The sequence below is a fragment of the Zonotrichia leucophrys genome, chromosome 1 (assembly GCF_028769735.1).
Source record: "Zonotrichia leucophrys gambelii isolate GWCS_2022_RI chromosome 1, RI_Zleu_2.0, whole genome shotgun sequence".
Taxonomy (NCBI): domain Eukaryota; kingdom Metazoa; phylum Chordata; class Aves; order Passeriformes; family Passerellidae; genus Zonotrichia; species Zonotrichia leucophrys.
Window position 1 is genome coordinate 80,654,942 of NC_088169.1, and position 17,597 is coordinate 80,672,538.

Here is a 17,597-nt window from a genome sequence, read left to right on the forward strand (position 1 = left end):
CAAAAATCTGGTCCTCTGTGTCCCTTGTGCACTACTGAGGAGGAGGGTGTGACAGCCCATATTTTATGTTGTGCATGCCACTCTTCAGCAGGACATTTATGATAATATGCGTCGTCGTTCATCAGTGTTTCTTGGTCCAGAGGAGAGAAACTTCTGGTGCAAGAGGTTTGGTGAAAGGTTTTGTGCACTTGGCCAGAAGTTACTAGTGCTAAGGTTGACTCCAAGTGCTGGTGTGGACCTATGCTGAGATTTCCAGGCTCCAGAAAAGGGTAAAACTTCATCCATGCCTATTTATCTGGGATCATTTTTTTACCGTTTGCTAGTTAACAGCTTGCATGTTGGCTGTCTCTAGGGTCTCTTTCTCTTTGTGAGCTGATTATAACACAGGGTATTTGAAGATCAAGTTGCTGCTAGTTTTTATGTTATTTTTTGTTTTGTAAAAAATATGTAAGAATAAAAGGAAATAAAGAGTATGACTCATTATGAGGCATTTGAAAGATCCAAGTGCAAACTAACTCTGTGATTCAGAGCACCAGCCTGAAATGCAATTGTGTGCCTTTCAGGAAGTGCTAGCTTTAGGTATTCAGGAATAGGAATGTCATGTGCTGCTGCACCTTTAGGAAAACCCTTAATTCCTCTGTGACATATGATTTGAAAACTTGATATTCTCCATACATTCCATAAAAAAACAAGCTTTCCTACAATCAGTCTTTTTGTTGGTCTCCCCTCTACAGATAAAAATTAATTTTGTATAGAATTATTCAGCTTTGAGAGAAGTGAATATCCCACACAGAATTTCCTGTTTATGTAGATTAAATCATTTCCTAAGCTGTTGGTGTGTTCATGTTGCCTGAAAATAGGAGCAATCCAAACTATTTCCCCCATTTCTAAAGAAATGCTGTTAAGAAACACTCCAGGGATGATGTTCTCTAAGAGTCTCGCCACTTACTTTATTTTATTCTACTTTTAAGCCAGAAGATTTGAGGTAATTCAGTCTGAAATTTCAAATTATTCTGGGCTTTTTTCTACTAAGAATATAAGTATGCAAACACACATATATTGGAAAGGGATGAAAGCAAGAAAAAAAAGAGAGAAAAAGGAAGGAAGTGGCGGAAGGAAGTGGCAGAAGGAAGGAAGTGGCGGAAGGAAGGAAGTGGTGGAAGGAAGTGGCGGAAGGAAGGAAGTGGCGGAAGGAAGGAAGTGGCAGAAGGAAGTGGCGGAAGGAAGGAAGGAAGGAAGTGGCGGAAGGAAGTGGCGGAAGGAAGGAAGGAAGTGGCGGAAGGAAGTGGCGGAAGGAAGTGGCGGAAGGAAGTGGCGGAAGGAAGTGGCGGAAGGAAGGAAGGAAGGAAGGAAGGAAGTGGCGGAAGGAAGTGGCGGAAGGAAGGAAGGAAGGAAGGAAGGAAGGAAGGAAGGAAGGAAGGAAGGAAGGAAGGAAGGAAGGAAGGAAGGAAGGAAGGAAGGAAGAAATGGAGCAAGCTCCATTAATACCACATTCTTGCAGAGATGTTCCTCTTGCTTTAGCACTGCAATTTTTTGTTTGCTCACATTTTGCCTCAGTGATGTCTGGGGCAGGTCTTTGCCATGACCACCTCTTCTCACTTTTTTTTCCTATAAATGAGTATTCTACACAAGCCCTTTCCATACAGAGGAAGAGGGATTTTAAATGTGTTTGTGCAATCTTCTTCCTTGCTTGCTGCGGTTATGGGATTCAGTGCTTCAGGGCGTTGCAAATTTCTGACACAGAGGAGAGATTCCCTACACAGGGGAGTTGCAGTCCACATAAACCACAGAAGCATCTCCCATGTTAGAGGAATATCCTTTCTCAAGATGGAACTTGCAAAATACCAAAAAGTCAGATAAATTTAAGATCTGTTTAACGTGTACCAATAAACAAACTGTAAAGGTTCATAGGTCTATAACCAGAATCTCCAAAACATACAATCAAATTTTTTGCTAGATTTCTCTGCTTTTGTACCATCTCTGATATAATAATCATAATATTTGGGGATATTTTTTGTGAACAAATTTCGAGGCATTCTAAAGCAAAGGCCACAAGTGATCTATGCTTGCCCACACTGATTCTAACTGTAATAACCTTAAATTTTTTATTAAATGGCATCTTTTTCTGGACACACTATTGTACTGTGAGGACTTGGCACAAACAAGGATTAATAATGATTTTTCTTGGAGAGAATGATTGCCTCAGGCAATAGATAAGAGGGTATGAGGACCTTATAAGTGCTTAATAAAAAGGAATAAGCTTCATTTCAACTGTGGCAGTCAATGAGAAATATAATTCCTCTTCTTATTATCATTTTTATGGTGTTCTAAATTGCGAATGGTGGTTTCTGGATAAGTGACATGACATGTTCCTACAATATTAAATTTTATTTAACTTGGTAAAGACAATAAACTAAAGAACTTTGTATGGCTACAGTGGTGAAGAAGTGACGCTGTATATTCAATAACATATGGATCATATTGACTCTCCATTCACTCCTGCATATAATTTATTAAATAAAATATGGGGAAACATGAGTGTGAACTAATGCCCAGGAAAGTCTTCATCATTGAGAAGTGATAAGACCAAAGTCTCTGAGCTGGGTTCTAGGCTGTAGCTCATGGCAGTGGGCATGAATGTGCATTGTGATGCATTACAGGTAGACCATGAGCTCATGGGGTAGGGCTTCATTTCACCTCTGGACTTGGAATTCCAAATACTGGGAAATCCACTTATACCATTAGCTAACAACATGTGTCCTTGTATTCAAGGGATACAAAGGATGACTGTATCAGCAGGAAAATTTCTGCAATAATTGAGGAAGTTTTTGGGCCAGCAGCTCAAGGATGAGAGTGGACAGCAGATTTCCGCAATAGTAGTACAGACAGAACTAAAGCTTTTGCTTACTCTTTTAAATTTTATTTTTGTGTTAGAGAACCAAATGAGTGCTTTGGAAGAGACCCAGACATGGCCATGAACCTCTCTGAGTCTGGGAACCCAGCAGGCTGCTGCTGGCTTACATTAAACTATGAAGGCAAGTATTTTTAACTGTGAGAGCCTAGTTTTCTACAGGTATTTTTCAAACAATCAAATGAGTTTTATTCCAACATTAAAAATGCTCACAGCAGTCAGGATGAAGAGTGTAGGGGAAGGTCCTTTTGATAAATGGCAGGGCTAAAGCCCTAAACATTTATCTATTTAACAAGACTTCACAGTTGCCAGATTTATGCACCATTGTATTTAGCCCAGTAGTAAAATTTATAATGCTCCTTTTGGACGGCATAATTCTTTTCCTCTGCTAGGAGAAAACTATATCCAGGGGAAAAAGCAAATTTCCTTTAAAGACCAAGCAGTTGTTCTGTGAAATGTTTCATGTATATTTAAGGACATCACTAATTGTGATAATAATATTATTTCTAAAATTGCATAAAAACTTTGTCTGCAGTGGGTATTTTGAATAAGGATACTTGGGTCTATATTTGGAAAAGTATTTACGTGACTCATGTAAGATAGGCATCTAGTGAGGTTACAAAAGCAATGAATGTTTTGAAAGAAGCAGCAGTAAAACCAGGGTGCTCTGGTGCTTTTAAATGAGTGCTGTCAGCTTCTCAGAGTTGTTAGGCAGCTACATGTCTTCTGGAGCACTTCATGGAGCCTTTTTGGAGTACTCCAAAGTCGGGGGTCGAATGTTGCATCTCATGAGAGACGCAGACAGCCTGAATGACTGTGCTGTTTTGGAGGAGAAAAAGCATGGGGAGGCATAGGGACAAAAAAAGTCTGGAACCAGACATTTCTTTTCAAAGTTTGAGAGTACAGAGCCTGATTCCCAGGAGGAAAGGGAAAGGATGAACAGTGGTGAAATTTAGCTGTTTTGGAATTTTCTGCATTTGCGCACACTGGCTCCTAGAATTTCCTAAAAGTGCTTTGTGTACACTGAAATGTGTAGCACTTGTGCAGTGGTAGGTAGATCTACCTTAGCTCTTCCTTGGATCCTTCTGAAGTAGATTAGGAGAAGTAGAGGCAATGTTAAAATTGACCTCATTGGAAATGTTCTATACAATGCTCAAATTTACTGTAAGACGGATTTTTGTGCTAGGGTACATGGAGCATGCTGTGAAATGCAGAATGCCTCTGCTCTCAACTCTCTATCTAGAAATGCTGACAAATGAAGAGCTACTGGTCTTGGTGGTCTTTGTCCCTTGCCAGCTTTTCAAAAGGGATGCAAAGAGGTGGTGGCCAAGTTGTCAGGAATCAGCTCTCTGATGTCCGGAGCTTCACTAGGTCGGTGTGTTTCTTCTTGGTGTTTCATTTCCAGTGAGCCTTGGCATCTAATGAAAACCAAGCTTCTAAATGTCACAGACAGGTGTGCTTTAGGGGAATGGTTCAAGGAAATACTGCACTCAGAGGCAGAGTAAATGATAACCTGCTCCCTTTCACTGTAAAGGAGAACAAGCTGGCTTCAGACAGTCCTTGGCTTAAGTCAGTATCCTAAATGGTGTCTCAAAACTCTGTAGAGAAAATGATATAAAAATGGGTACAGAAAATTTCCCTTTGTAGGAACAAAGTTTCAAAGAGCCAGGTTTGTGAAGGTGGTTAGACAGAGATGCAAAGGCAAATGAATATACAGAGATGTTTTAAAGAGCTTCTAGTTGTGTCATTTTAATTTTCTAAGGAGTTAGAGAACATTATGTGCACTTACAGAAATCACAACATATACCTTAAGAGATCTTTGTAATTCTAGTCCCATAGGGCTAGGGACATTTCATTTCATTCTGCTTTGTCCACTTGAAGATATTCTGCTGTTACACTAAACAAAATGATTCTTCTGGAGCTGACTGTGTGCTAGTCTATCAGGAGATGCAGGAGTGCCATTTTCTTAGAGATATGCTTCACACAAATGACAGCTGACGCTTAAATGTGCATCCAGGCACCACTCAAAACACAAATTTCTGTACAGTCATATCTAACCTTGCTGAATTAATTATTTTCACAACTGATTTGATAAAAAGACAAAACAAATAATCATACAAACAAATCAAAACAAGCAAACAAAAAGCACAACAAAAGCCCTCAGGCTTTTAAGATTCTCTAAGACTAAAATTGCTTGGGCAGTTTTCCCCAGCAAGAATGGATCTCAAAAGAAAACTAACTATTGGTTTTATTTTGGTCTTGCGTTTTGTCGGAGGTATTCTGAACCAATACCACAAAGTGACTGAGACTGAACTGGAATTCCTCCAAACATCTTTGGCCTCCTAATTCCAGCACTAAGCTACTAAATGTGAAATGGTACAAAATTGAATAATTGCAGCCAGACATTATAAGTAATAATTATCTGTAGTCCGTCACAATACTTCTGTTGTAATTTTATACCTTTTTGTAGACACTCTGTCTACTTCACCTTCCACATACCAGCAGTTTTCTGCGGTAGCAAACTGCTCTGAAGCCTTTTTCCCCCCCTGTATTGACATGATTAGATAGGTAAACTTGCACCATGGTTAGCTTGTCCGGATAGCTGAGTGAACAGAAATGTTAACACTGGCATCACATTTGCTGTGATTAATCCAATCTTTCCTTGAGAATCAGTATTTGCCTGGGGCTTGCAGTTTTCTCTGGAAAGCCACAAAGATGTCTGCCCTCTGCTAAGTGTGTGTATCAAGTCTTGTTGATTATTATTCAGTGTGACAGTGGGACGACTGATAAAATAAATGAGGAGAATAAATAGCAGAATTACTTTTTAATTTCTTTTTCCCTTGATTGCTTTTACTGTGTGTTTGAAGAGGCATGAAATTATGGTAACTCTCCTGTATAAAAAATTGCCAAGAATTTGTCTGGTTCACGTGCAAAAGGGCAATCTCTCAAGACCTATTACAAGGAGGGAAGGAAGGGAGGAAGACAGGAAATTCAGAAGCAAAAGAAAAAAAATCTGCTTTTTTTCTTTAGTATTTTGTTTATAAGCATTCATATCAGACACTCTTCTGGCAACATAATGTTAATAGTGTTTATATATGTAAGACTTTCATACTGATAAGTTCTGTTCATTAAATTCTGTGTTTTACCTGAGTAAATCCTAAAATATTCACAGTCCTATAGGCATTGCACGAATTGTGGGTGCATTTATCACTTCATATAATCAGACACTGAGAGGTTTGCATTTATCTGCATTGGTAATATCTTGTCTCCAAAGACGTAATAGTTGACATGTTATGTTTGACATTTTTGTTGACACGGACAGTAGGATTGAATATACCCTTGTCAAGTTTGGCAATGACACCAAGCTGTGTAATATGCTGGGCACAACAGAAAGAAGGGATGGCTTCCAGTGACCTGCCAATACTCACACTTAGCATAGGACAGACTCTTTATGGGGTTCCAGAGAAAACTGATGAGAAGCTCAACACGTGCCAGCAATGTGCACTCACAGCCCACATCCTGGGCTGCATCCAAAGCCCCGTGGGCAGCAGGGCCAGGGAGGGGATTCTGCCCCTCTGCTCTGCTGTGCTCTGCTCTGCTGAGACCCCACCTGCAGGGCTGTCTCCAGCTCTGCAGGCCTCAGCACAAGTGAGATGGCCAGAGGAGGCCACGAAGATGACCAGGAGGCTGGAGGGTGTCTCCTGTTGATGACAGGCTGACAGAGCTCGGGTTGGTCAATGTGGAAAACAGAAGACTCTAGGGAGAACTTCTAACAGCCTTCCAGTACCTAAAGGGGGCTACAGGAAATCCAGAGAGGAACTTTTTACTAGGGCACATAGTGATAGGACAAGGGGTAATGGCTTTAAACTGAAAGAGAGCAGGTTCAATTTAGTTAGTAGGAAAAAATTCTTTACTGAGAGGGTGGTGGAACAATGAAACAGATTGTCCAGAACCTGGGGATGCCCGATTCCTAGAAATGTTCAAGGTCCTCTTGGATAGGCCTTTGAGCAACCTGGTCTAGCAGAAGGTGTCCCTGACCATGGCAGGAGGTTGGAAACACATTTCTTACAATGCAAATCGTTCTATGATTCTGTGATACTGATTCACACAGGGCCAGATCATGAAATTGTCAATACTCATCTTATATGAACTTGCTCATTTAGGAAGTTCTGCTCATCAGACAAGCGTGTGAACTGATGCACAGGTGACCATGTGGTTTTGTCTAGCCCACAGGGCAGAGTGTGTGTGAATAGTGGGCTCCTTTGAGTGTCCTGGTCTGTCATTTGACGCTAGGAAGCCAGTGTCACTCTTTGGGAAAGAAATCAGTGCTCATTTTAGTTATTTTCTTTTGTGAATGATTGATATGCTTCTGAGTAATGTATATTGTATTTTCTTACTTTTATATCAGAAATTCAGCACCTCCTTGCTGGGTTTTACATCTGTGATTTTATGCCAGTTTCTTCTCCACAGGGTTTGGATATACCATTTTTGTTTAATCTTATACTAAAAAGGTATCAGCAGTTTTATTAGGTATGTAGTAGTTTATTTTAAAGAAAAGAAAAATCGATACATTTACAGATGTTTCTTGCCAAAATGCTCTATTGCTATTTGGCGATCTTGTTTAGGTAATGGATTTTTACATTAAGTGTCTCTTAGGAGTTATTTCAATAATTTATATGATACAACATTTTTGCTTTCTTGCTTTCTTGCTTTTTTTTTAAGGACTGGTTACAATTTCTAAAAGCAGAACTAAGAGCACAATTTAATGTACACATTAAATGGTGATTAGATGGCTGAAATTTGGTAGATTTTGGTGAAAACTTCCCTGTCTTTAAAATCCATCTAATTATCTTAATCTGAAAGTCACAGGCCACACCAATGCTACTTTCTCATACTACTTAGTAGTCAGCGTGTGCTTAGTTTGCAAGGCAATATGGATCCAACAGACCATACCAATGTCTTTTTCTCTATGGCAGCCAATAAAGTAATTCAGCTGCACAGTAAGCTTTCTCTGTTAGTTTTTCCTTGTGCTTGTATATAATACTTATATTTATGTGTGAGATGTGCTCACACTAAGAAAACTTCCTAAAAGACGTTACTAAAATTAAAAAAAAAACAATCGTAAAAAAAAATCTTGTTGTCTGGGTTAGAAGCCTATTTGTAAACTTTACAGCCTACCTAAATGTTCTTGATTTAATAAAACATAATAATCTTAAATTCATCTTGATTGCATTGCTTAACAATAGCATGTCCCTTGAATTGTAAGCCAGATACAGCTTGTACTTCCTGTGCAGATGTTGGCAATGAAATTAAGAAAAGACTTTCAAACACTTATGTAGATGTTAATTTACACCTGGAGATGAACTTTATCACAGTGAAATGGTTGATTGTTTTACAGTCAATTTTGTGCGAGCAGTATCATGCACTATTGTTTTTATTGAACTGTATGCATCAACATTTGTGCACCGAAACCCATGGTTCTCTCAGCTTACAACTTCTATCCCAGATCTATGAACTTTTAACCCCAAAAACTTTGTTGACAGGCTGCAAATTCCTGAAATAACAGGAGGCTTTGTTGAGACACAAGTAAGCATGTGGTGAGGGGGTGAAGGGACCAGCATGCACCTGATTTCACCATGACGTGAAAGAGAGATGCGGTTGAGGTGTGCATCCATACCTGGGAGCTCAGCAGGGCGCATGAAGACCCCGGCTGTCACGAGTAGAGGGGTGTGGAGAGATGCAGTATTTTATTTTTTTGAGATTAATATTATGATTTCACTAGATTCTGATAAAAGACAGCAGCAGCACAAAAAGGAAAGCGTCTGCCCCACATTTGACCCCACAACAGGCCTTGCTGCAGTGAGTGGCAATGCAGGATGTGTGATGACAGCAGTCTTTGCAAATAAGTGTGTCACCTCCCACAGCACAAACTGAGTGGGAGATTTGGGTTGACACAGCAGAGGAGCAGCTCTGTGGCAGGAACACTGATGCACTGGGATTGTGAGGACTTTCTAAATATCCTCCTCAGTGCATAAGGCCTTGCAAAACGTAAATATTTCTGTTTGGTTGCCTTTGATGGTTAGGAGATTGGAGAGGTGAGAATTTCCGGAGGTGCGTGTGGGCCCAGTAAGAAACTGCAACTTCTGGAGGCAGTTAGGGGGAGGTGAATCCCATGTGACACAGGCTGGGCCATGGATTTATTATGCAGGTATTCCAGAGGGTGTCTGTATGAATTTTCAGAAGATAGTATATTTGGGCAGATTCTGGTAAGTTTGCTCATTTGTTGTAAAATAGTAAAGTTATCTTTTTAAGGTCTAGGTTAGGTGTTTTCTCTTGTTCTTTTCAATCTTACAGTTTATACATAAGTACCACGTACATTTTAGAGGCATTTATATCAAGAGGTTCCATCTTTCTGACAGTGAAAAATGTTTCTATAAAAAGAAAAAGATTGTTGATCTGCATCATTGACAAAGGAAAAGAAGCTTTTTTTTTTCATAGTGATTTGCAAACACTGCTATTCCAGGGCAGTATTTATATACTTAAGAAAACATTTTACCAGTAACTAAGCATTATATAATTACCTAAAAATTTTTAGGTAATTAATTTATATAATTACCTAAAAAGGTAATTATATAAAATTGTGATTTCTTAGCCTGAGAGGCCAGTCCTGAATTCCACAGTAGTTGAATGCATGTGTTTGCTATCACTTTGTCACATGTTTGTTTAATCACATCAGTTAATACTACATTGCAAGACCACTCCAGGTTCATTTTATTTGGATCCTGCTGTAGTTTATTTTTGCACATGTTCCATTATTAATGAGCCCCCTAGTACATTGTCATGTATATTGCATCATGGAGTTATTAATTTATGTTTATTTTTCCTGCCTGTTTCCATGTATGTTCAGCATGTACACACAAATACCAGCCTCTTACTGGAGCAATCAAGGAGATTATACTACAGATTGTGTTAATCATTACTCTGAATGCTATTATAAAGACATGTACAAAACTTCACCCCTAGTTCTTTCTTTGGCTTTCTTTGGCTTGCAGTCCTCATGACAAGCAAGTTAGTTTCTTTCCTCTAGACAATCTAGTATCCCAGATTGTCTTTATTTGCATTTCTTTTCCTTTGGAGCACCACTCTTGATCTTTCTGCTGCTTCATCAGCTTTGTCAGCCAGATTTTCCAGTAAAGACATTGGGATCCAGGCGATGCAGCTTCTTGGGGATCAAAGGTCCATACTGACTTATAGGAAATTCTCTTTTGAGGAGAATTATGGCTTTCCTCTCCTAAAAATGGTTTTGAGTATGCTAGTCATCCAGTACTAAACAAGAGCTGTGATGGGAGATAGAACATGCTTGAGGAGGATGATGTCTTTCACTGCTAATTCCTTCAGCTCCTCAGGAGTAAGTTTGCATGAATTCAGATTCATTAGCAGTTCTGAACTTCTGCCTCCTTGGGAACACCAAAAGGCATATAGTGGATAGAAATTTTACCTCTAGATGAGTTCCTATCTCACTCAGAGCTGATGTTTCACAGGGAAAGCAGATGCAGGCTGTCATCTGTCATGGCAATTTAGTAATGTCCATGCCTGCAGTGGTCCAAGTGGTCACTTGTAGCTTGGCTCTCACAGGTCTCCTGGGCCAGCCTGCTTTCCAGAGCAAGTAGAAACTGTCTCATCAGGGGCTTGTGTGAGCTGCCACAGCCATCAGAAGTATGGCATTTTTATGCAGGAGTATTGGTGCTGTTTAGTGTAGAAAGTGGCATTTTGGCACAGACTTGTATAGACACTCCATATCCAGCTCAAATATCTATTAAATTATTTTGAATGCACAGGGCTGCATAGAATCAGAACCAGTCCCTGGCAAACTTCTTTCAGTATGGTGACAGATGGAAAAAAATTAGAAAATATGCAGTAATGTTTCTCAGCTTGTAAAAAGAAGAAAATGCTCCCATTCTCTACAGAGAATCCTAAACTCATCACACAACTCAGTCCTCACAGTACTTGCTTTGCCTGCCAGTTCAGGACCGTCACAGACCCAAAGACCACATCTTCAGGGGTAATGCTGAGGAAACATGGCCATGTGTGCCACTGGCCTAAGGTGTGACACTGATTAATACCCACCAACACTCTCTCCTCCAGAGTGCCTTGGCTTTTATGTGCTAACCTTGGGAGATGAGCAGAACTGTGAACCAAGTCTGTCAATAGCTCTTCGGCAGTTGCTGTACAAGGTTACAGTAAATTGGATTATAAGATCTTTCTGAAACCAGAGTTTTCGTTTCATTTTAAACTTTCTCCAATATCTAATGCACTTCCTCTTCTTTCCAAAAAAATGAACAATAGATCCTCATATAAAAAGGCTAAAGTTTTTCAAATGAGGGGTAACAACACATCTGTTTGAAAAAAATCTCCAAACTGCACTAAAGCTTATCCTTATTTTAATGGCCAGTGTTCTCAAATAATTTTCCCTGACTGGACATTTAACAGGAAAGATTTATTTCATTTTATTTATGTAAAGCTCTGGCCTGTGCCACATTAAAGACTGTGAGCTACACTGCATAGCCAGGGAATTGCCTGCAACAAGGAATTATGGGCAGAGATGGAGAATCAGTTTTATTCTTTAGAGGACCAAGTACATGTTGTAATGGTTGCTGAGGGACATGGTACAGCTCACGGCTTGGAAAAGCAATTGCATTATCAGCAAGGAAAGGAGCCACAAACCATGTTAGAAAAAGGTAAGAAGTCTGGTTAATTGTTTGGATTTGTGAAGAGAGCTGAATTTGCTGGTTTACTAGTGTAGGTAAAAGCTAGGAGCTAAAATAAAGAATTATAGGAGAAGACTATAAACTACTTCTCCGTGTTAAATATGGGACGATGCTGTGCCACATGAAAGAGGCATGAGAAGGAATGACAGTCTGAAATGCAAAGTGCTTACACGGCTATCAGCAAAGAGGTGAAAATTAAAACTAGATGAGAGTAAGGTTACTCAGGGACTGGTCTTAAATTAATCTCAGTGAATTTACCATGAATTCTTCTTGGGTTATGCTTCTTTTTTCCTTATTCATGTAAAAATTTCTTCAAGCTGCAGGTTATCTCTTCTCACAGTGAGGGAATAAAAAGTTGGCCTAAAGGGATCCAGGTCATGCATCCCCTTGGAGGGCTAATCAACATTTATGCTCCTCAGATGTAATATTTTCCATGAGATTTGTATGCATGCATATGTGACCATGAATAACATATGCTTTTCTGAAATAGAAGTGAATTTTGTGATATTTAAGTGTAGCACAGGATGACTGTTTCCTAGATGCTAGTCATGGAAGAAAGGCAATTAAAAAGATGTTATTTTTTTAATGATTCATATATCCATTTTAATGAAAATATTCTGTTTAATATGATGGCTACCTAGAAATGATATGAAAATATTCTGTTGAGCTGAACTGAACAGCATTAGTGCTTCAGACTACTCATCTTGGCAGCAGTGACAAAACCTAAAGTCAGCTATATTTCAGCTGACTGTTTTAACTGGAAGACCCTGTGAGAGAAACACCCAGCCAACTGAAAAGAGAGCCTAGATTTTAAAAGGAATGGCAATTTCTTTAAAAATAAGAGCAGGAAAATGTCCCTATGAGAAGATAGGTGTCATACTTATGAAAAATCTAATGCCTTTGTGTGTCCTTCCTATAGTTTGCATAATCTAGCTGCTTTCCCTTAGAAGACTTTGATTTCCACATTTTCCACGTGTTGATTACAGTATTGATGCAAAGCCAAATGAGACAAAGGAGCAGGAGGACCTCATTCTCAGCTGAGAAACCCAGCAACTAGATTAGAAATCAGGTGTCTCTTGTGTTTAGCTTGATGGATCCCCCAAATCTTCCATTGCTGCCTGCAGGAAGGACTCACACAAGACAAAGGTGTTTACTCAGCAACCCACACCACTGTGACTGTGCTTTTCTCCTTGATGATCAGGTTGGTATTTCCAAACTGTTTCATACTGACAGGTCTTAGAATCTACTAGCCTCATTTCTAAAACCAGTGACTTCATCATCATTTTAAACTGGCAAACAGCCCAAGAGATTAGATATGCTCTGATAATGACCAATAAATTTGACTGACAAATGAACTTTGAACCAAAAATTTCTAGATTTGTGTGTTGGTAGTGGTCAGCTCAAGAAACTTAGAAAACTTCTAGGGGCACCTAAGGATTTGATTTTATGAGCCTTCAGAAAGCTTTCTTTCTGAGGTGCTCTAGCACCTTAGTTGGAGCCTTCCTACATTTCTTTATGAATCTGTGGGAATTTTGCCTGAGGTTTTAACATGTTTTTTAGGATCTGTTCTGTGATCTTCAGTGATGCAGAAGATTTTAGTAGGAGCATCTATATATACACCAAAAAAAAAAAACCCAGTGTAAGGTGTTACCATATTAATTTCTGTTTTCAATGTTCAACAGTCATCCTAACCATTTCCACAGGACAAAACCCTCAATAATGAAATCACTTCAGGCTTGGTTTCAAAAACTAGCATTGCAGAACAGGCATGGATTTCAGTGCCTCTACCACCTAATCTTCTTATGAGAAATAGCCAAGGAATAAATAATATTTGCTTACTTAACTGAGATAAGAACTGATCCCAGAACCCAAGCTAATAGAAAGCTGAAGCCAAGATATGGTATTAAGAAGATGTGGTGTTTCATCACATGGTTAATGGTGGTTTAACACCCAAAATTCTTTGTGACTGGAAAAAATCCTTTGGTTTATTCCATATAAAGACACAGGTACATTCTAGCTTTAAATATATGCTGCATAGAAATTCAGTGCGAGACAATTTTTAAAATTTCTTGTCATCTGCTAATGTATAATATTGCTGACAGAGACTTTCTGAAGAGATTGCAGATATGCCATGGGTTTATTTATTATGTCCTTAAGGACTTCTCTGGTGACCACAGCAAAAAACTAACCAACCAAACAAACAAACAAAACCAACCCAAAAACACCCACAAAACCAAACCAAAACAAAACAATAAAGCCAAAACAAAAAAATCCCTTGAGAACATTGAACCTGATCTAATTTATAAATAATGTAAATAATACAATATGTAAAACACTTTGGTAAGTTTCAGAATTAAACCCATATAGAAATTAAAGATTCCCATTATTAATCTCAAGAAATAAATTTAATTCATACCAAAACATTAGAGTGTAATGTGAGCAGCTGTCCATTATCTGCCGGATGATAAAATGCATTCTGCCAGGAAATAATTCTTCTCTTATCAACACTTTCTACTTAGTAACTGAACTTTAGCTCCTGTAGAAATAATTAGGATCACTGATGAGAGTTATTCAAGTTTTCAAAGTCTTGTGAATAACATGATGGTGTGATATCCTGACTAGATCTAACCCAGGAGCATTTATTCATTCATGCATTGAAGAATGGCTGATAGTGATTAAATGTAATTTTATAAATTTGCTTTTATTTCCTACAAGGCTCAACTCACTCTCTGTGCTATAGTACTTAGTTAATCCTCCTGTAGACCTTTAGATACCCAGGTTATAGGGAAACCAGTAATTCACACTTAATAGTGGCTGCAATGATAACAGAAGTTTATCTGCCCCTACATTTCAGAGTTTTTAAGGAAACATCTTTCTGTGTGCCCAGGCTAAGTGATTCTTTGTTGTAATTCCCTGCAGGGCTGTTCTCCAACCATAAAACAGTAGGCAGAGGACAGCCCCTAATAATACTAAGTTGCATTGTCTGTACAAGGCCACAACTTTGGTCATTGATGCTTTCCCAGAGATGAGCCACCATTTCTTTTAGTGTTGCTGTACATTAAATGAGCTGTTAATTTTCCAATTTATTTAAAAGATGTATGTTTTGTAGCAATCATATTTGATGTCTCACCTTTACGTTAAAAACAAAACTTGGTAGCAGGTCCAAAGTTAAACTTAGGAATATTTTTCAAACTCTTTGCACTGTTGGATAATCCTTACATTTTTACTGTATTTTCTTCACAAGCCCTTTTCCTCTGAAATCCCTCCAGGCTGAAACACCCCAAACTTCTCTGTAACCCTGCACAGGAAGGGCTGGATTGGCCTAGTGGAACCAGCTTGAGAGCACTGGAGTTTGTATATGCATCTGTGCCAGCATGTCTGTGTGGATTCATGATTTATCTTTTATCTTTGACACCTTTGTTCCAACAATCCTTCAATACAAAATTGGTCTTGTGTTTGTACATTCATACATCTCTCCCATCATACTCTTGTTACAAACTTTATTAATAACTTCTAGAGACACTTGAACTCTCCACCTCATGGGTGTGAGACAATGGCTCTGCAACAATGCAGCTACAAGAAAAAATATTTTTGACAGAACTTAACAAATAATTCCTCTATTTGACATGTTTATTCATTTCTAAAGTCTTAAAAATTCATTAATCTCTTACTCCTCTAAGTAGAAGCAGAAAATAGATACCTGTCATTACAAGTTCAACTACAAATAAACTTGGAAAGGTCTCCAGCTAGATATGAGTTAATTTTGCTCCATATTTGGATTGTTTTACTTTATTAGTGGAAAATATTTTAAAAACTCACCGAAAAATTGGAGCACATCACCCACATGTCTTCCTTAGAGCTGCCAGGCTTCTCTCTGCAGTGGAAGTCACTGATCTTTTGGATTGCTTACTTTAACCCATATCACAATGTCTCCACCGGTGTTAAACTTTCAATGATTCTTTGTTACACTGCCTAGTAAACTCCACATTGCCTGGCTGTTAAGCAGTGTAGAGAATGAGATAGAAGTCGCATGCTGCCAACAGAGGATGAAGCACCCCAAAATGTTTTCCTCCACTCCTGGCAGTCTCAGAGATATTTTGGCAAACAGAGGTGATTAAGTGGGTCTAAATTCCCTGCCACAGTCCCTGGGAGTGAGAGATTAAAGGAGCCATCACTTCTGAGTGCCTGGGAAATATCTTTGCCATCAGAGCACAGAGAGCTTGCCACTCCCTGGGGCAGAGCACGGGCACCATCCACCTTCTGACTTCTGTGAGGCTGAAACTCAGACCTGCCTTAACCATCTCAGGTAAAATGAGTTTAAGCTAGCTCAGATTTATCATAATCATTATCTCACCCCCACATTTCTGCATAAAAATTGTAAAATTATAGCCAGAGGTGAGTTACAGTGTGACAAACGTGTAAATTTAGACACAGTAATGGCAAGCAGGTATTTGAATCATCCTACACATTGCATTGAGGTAGGCCATAAACAATGAACCAAAAATTCATGAAGTAAAGCATGGTCATAGATCTTAATCTTAATCACCATTCTCTTGATGTAAGAGAAAATTTTTAAGAAGTGATGTGTCCTCAGAGGCAATACATTTATTTTTGGGGATAAGCTTAGAAGACCATGCATAGTATTAGCACTGTTTAGACTTGCTCTGCTTGCTTACCTATTTGATCCAGTGTGCTGAAAAATATCTTTTTTTTCCAGCTCTACCCCAAATAGCCTTGTCAAAACTGAGCCCAGAAGTCTAACACAGCTAACGATAGTGCAATTGGGCAACCTGCTCCTATGGTATTTGGCAGCATTGTCACAGAAGAGAACAATGTATGAAGGGGAATATAACTAGAAGGACAATATATTTTATGGAAGTAGAATGCAATTATTCAACTCAAAATTAATGAGTTATCAGCCACAGTTGTTCCTTCATCACCAAGCTGCTCTTTACTGACAGCAAGCAGAGAGGCCTTGGGCTTATGTCATATCTTAAAGAAGCTGCTGTATGTCTTTAAGGACCATAAAAGGCAGAACTGTGGTTTTATGTCTCAAGGCTGATGTCCATTTTCTGTACATGATTAATGTGTTTTATGAACAGTACTTTAGCCACAGAAGTAGGAGGATATTTGTCAAAAAAAAAAAAAAAAATCTGAAGAGCACAGAAGAATGAATGAGTCTGACTAAGATTTGGGAACAGATATTGCATTTTCCTTTGATGTTGTTTGTTCCTTTGTCTGGATCTGTCTTTCATGTGTTTGAAGACTAGTGTAAAACAAATCAGGAATCATAATAAAAAGTGCTCACTAACTTGCTATGTAGAAGTCTGTGAGAGTAAATTGCTGCAGAATGACTTATAAATTTCTGTGCTTTGTCCAAGTCAATTAAAAAGCACTCTTTCAAACGTGTTCATTTATTTGTATAACACTTGTTCTGTAATATTCACTCATCAATATGTCAAATCAAGCAAAAGTGGGTATGACCTGGTCAAATGGTTTGTGAAGATAATCTTTTAATAATAAAAGGTATAGGAATTTAAAACAATGGGAATAAATTTGTCGAATGCTTGATATAGCTGACATTTGAAATTATTTTATTAATTCCTAGACACTTGTTTCAACTTACTTAAGTAACAGTGTTTTATGAGCTGAGACTAGAAAATGTCTCCTTTTTAGCCACTCTTCTTCAGCTGTCAACATGTACAGGAACAATTGTTACTGTCAGAACTGACATGAAACATCAGCCACAATCCTGAATTAACTTCCCTTTGGATGTCTCTCAAACTGCATTTACAAGCAGCGATCCAGTCTCTTTCTTAATTCCACAGACTTAGTTCTCGATTTAAAAAAAAAATTTTCAGAGGATTTTTTTGGGTGGGTTTTTTTATTACATTTTTTCTTTATTTATGGCATTGTAT

General features: G+C 38.6%; 1 long non-coding RNA gene across 2 annotated transcripts; it reads left to right on the forward strand.

Moving 5' to 3' along the window:
* Positions 1 to 12,745: 12,745 nt before the first annotated feature.
* On the forward strand, positions 12,746 to 16,995 carry LOC135459475 (uncharacterized). Of its 2 annotated transcripts, XR_010443038.1 has the most exons (3): positions 12,781 to 12,880; positions 14,949 to 15,985; positions 16,397 to 16,995. It is a non-coding gene; the product is annotated as an uncharacterized LOC135459475 (long non-coding RNA). The 2 variants fall into 2 exon arrangements; XR_010443043.1 differs by lacking the exon at positions 14,949 to 15,985 and having other exon boundaries at positions 12,746 to 12,880.
* The last annotated feature ends 602 nt before the right edge of the window (positions 16,996 to 17,597 follow it).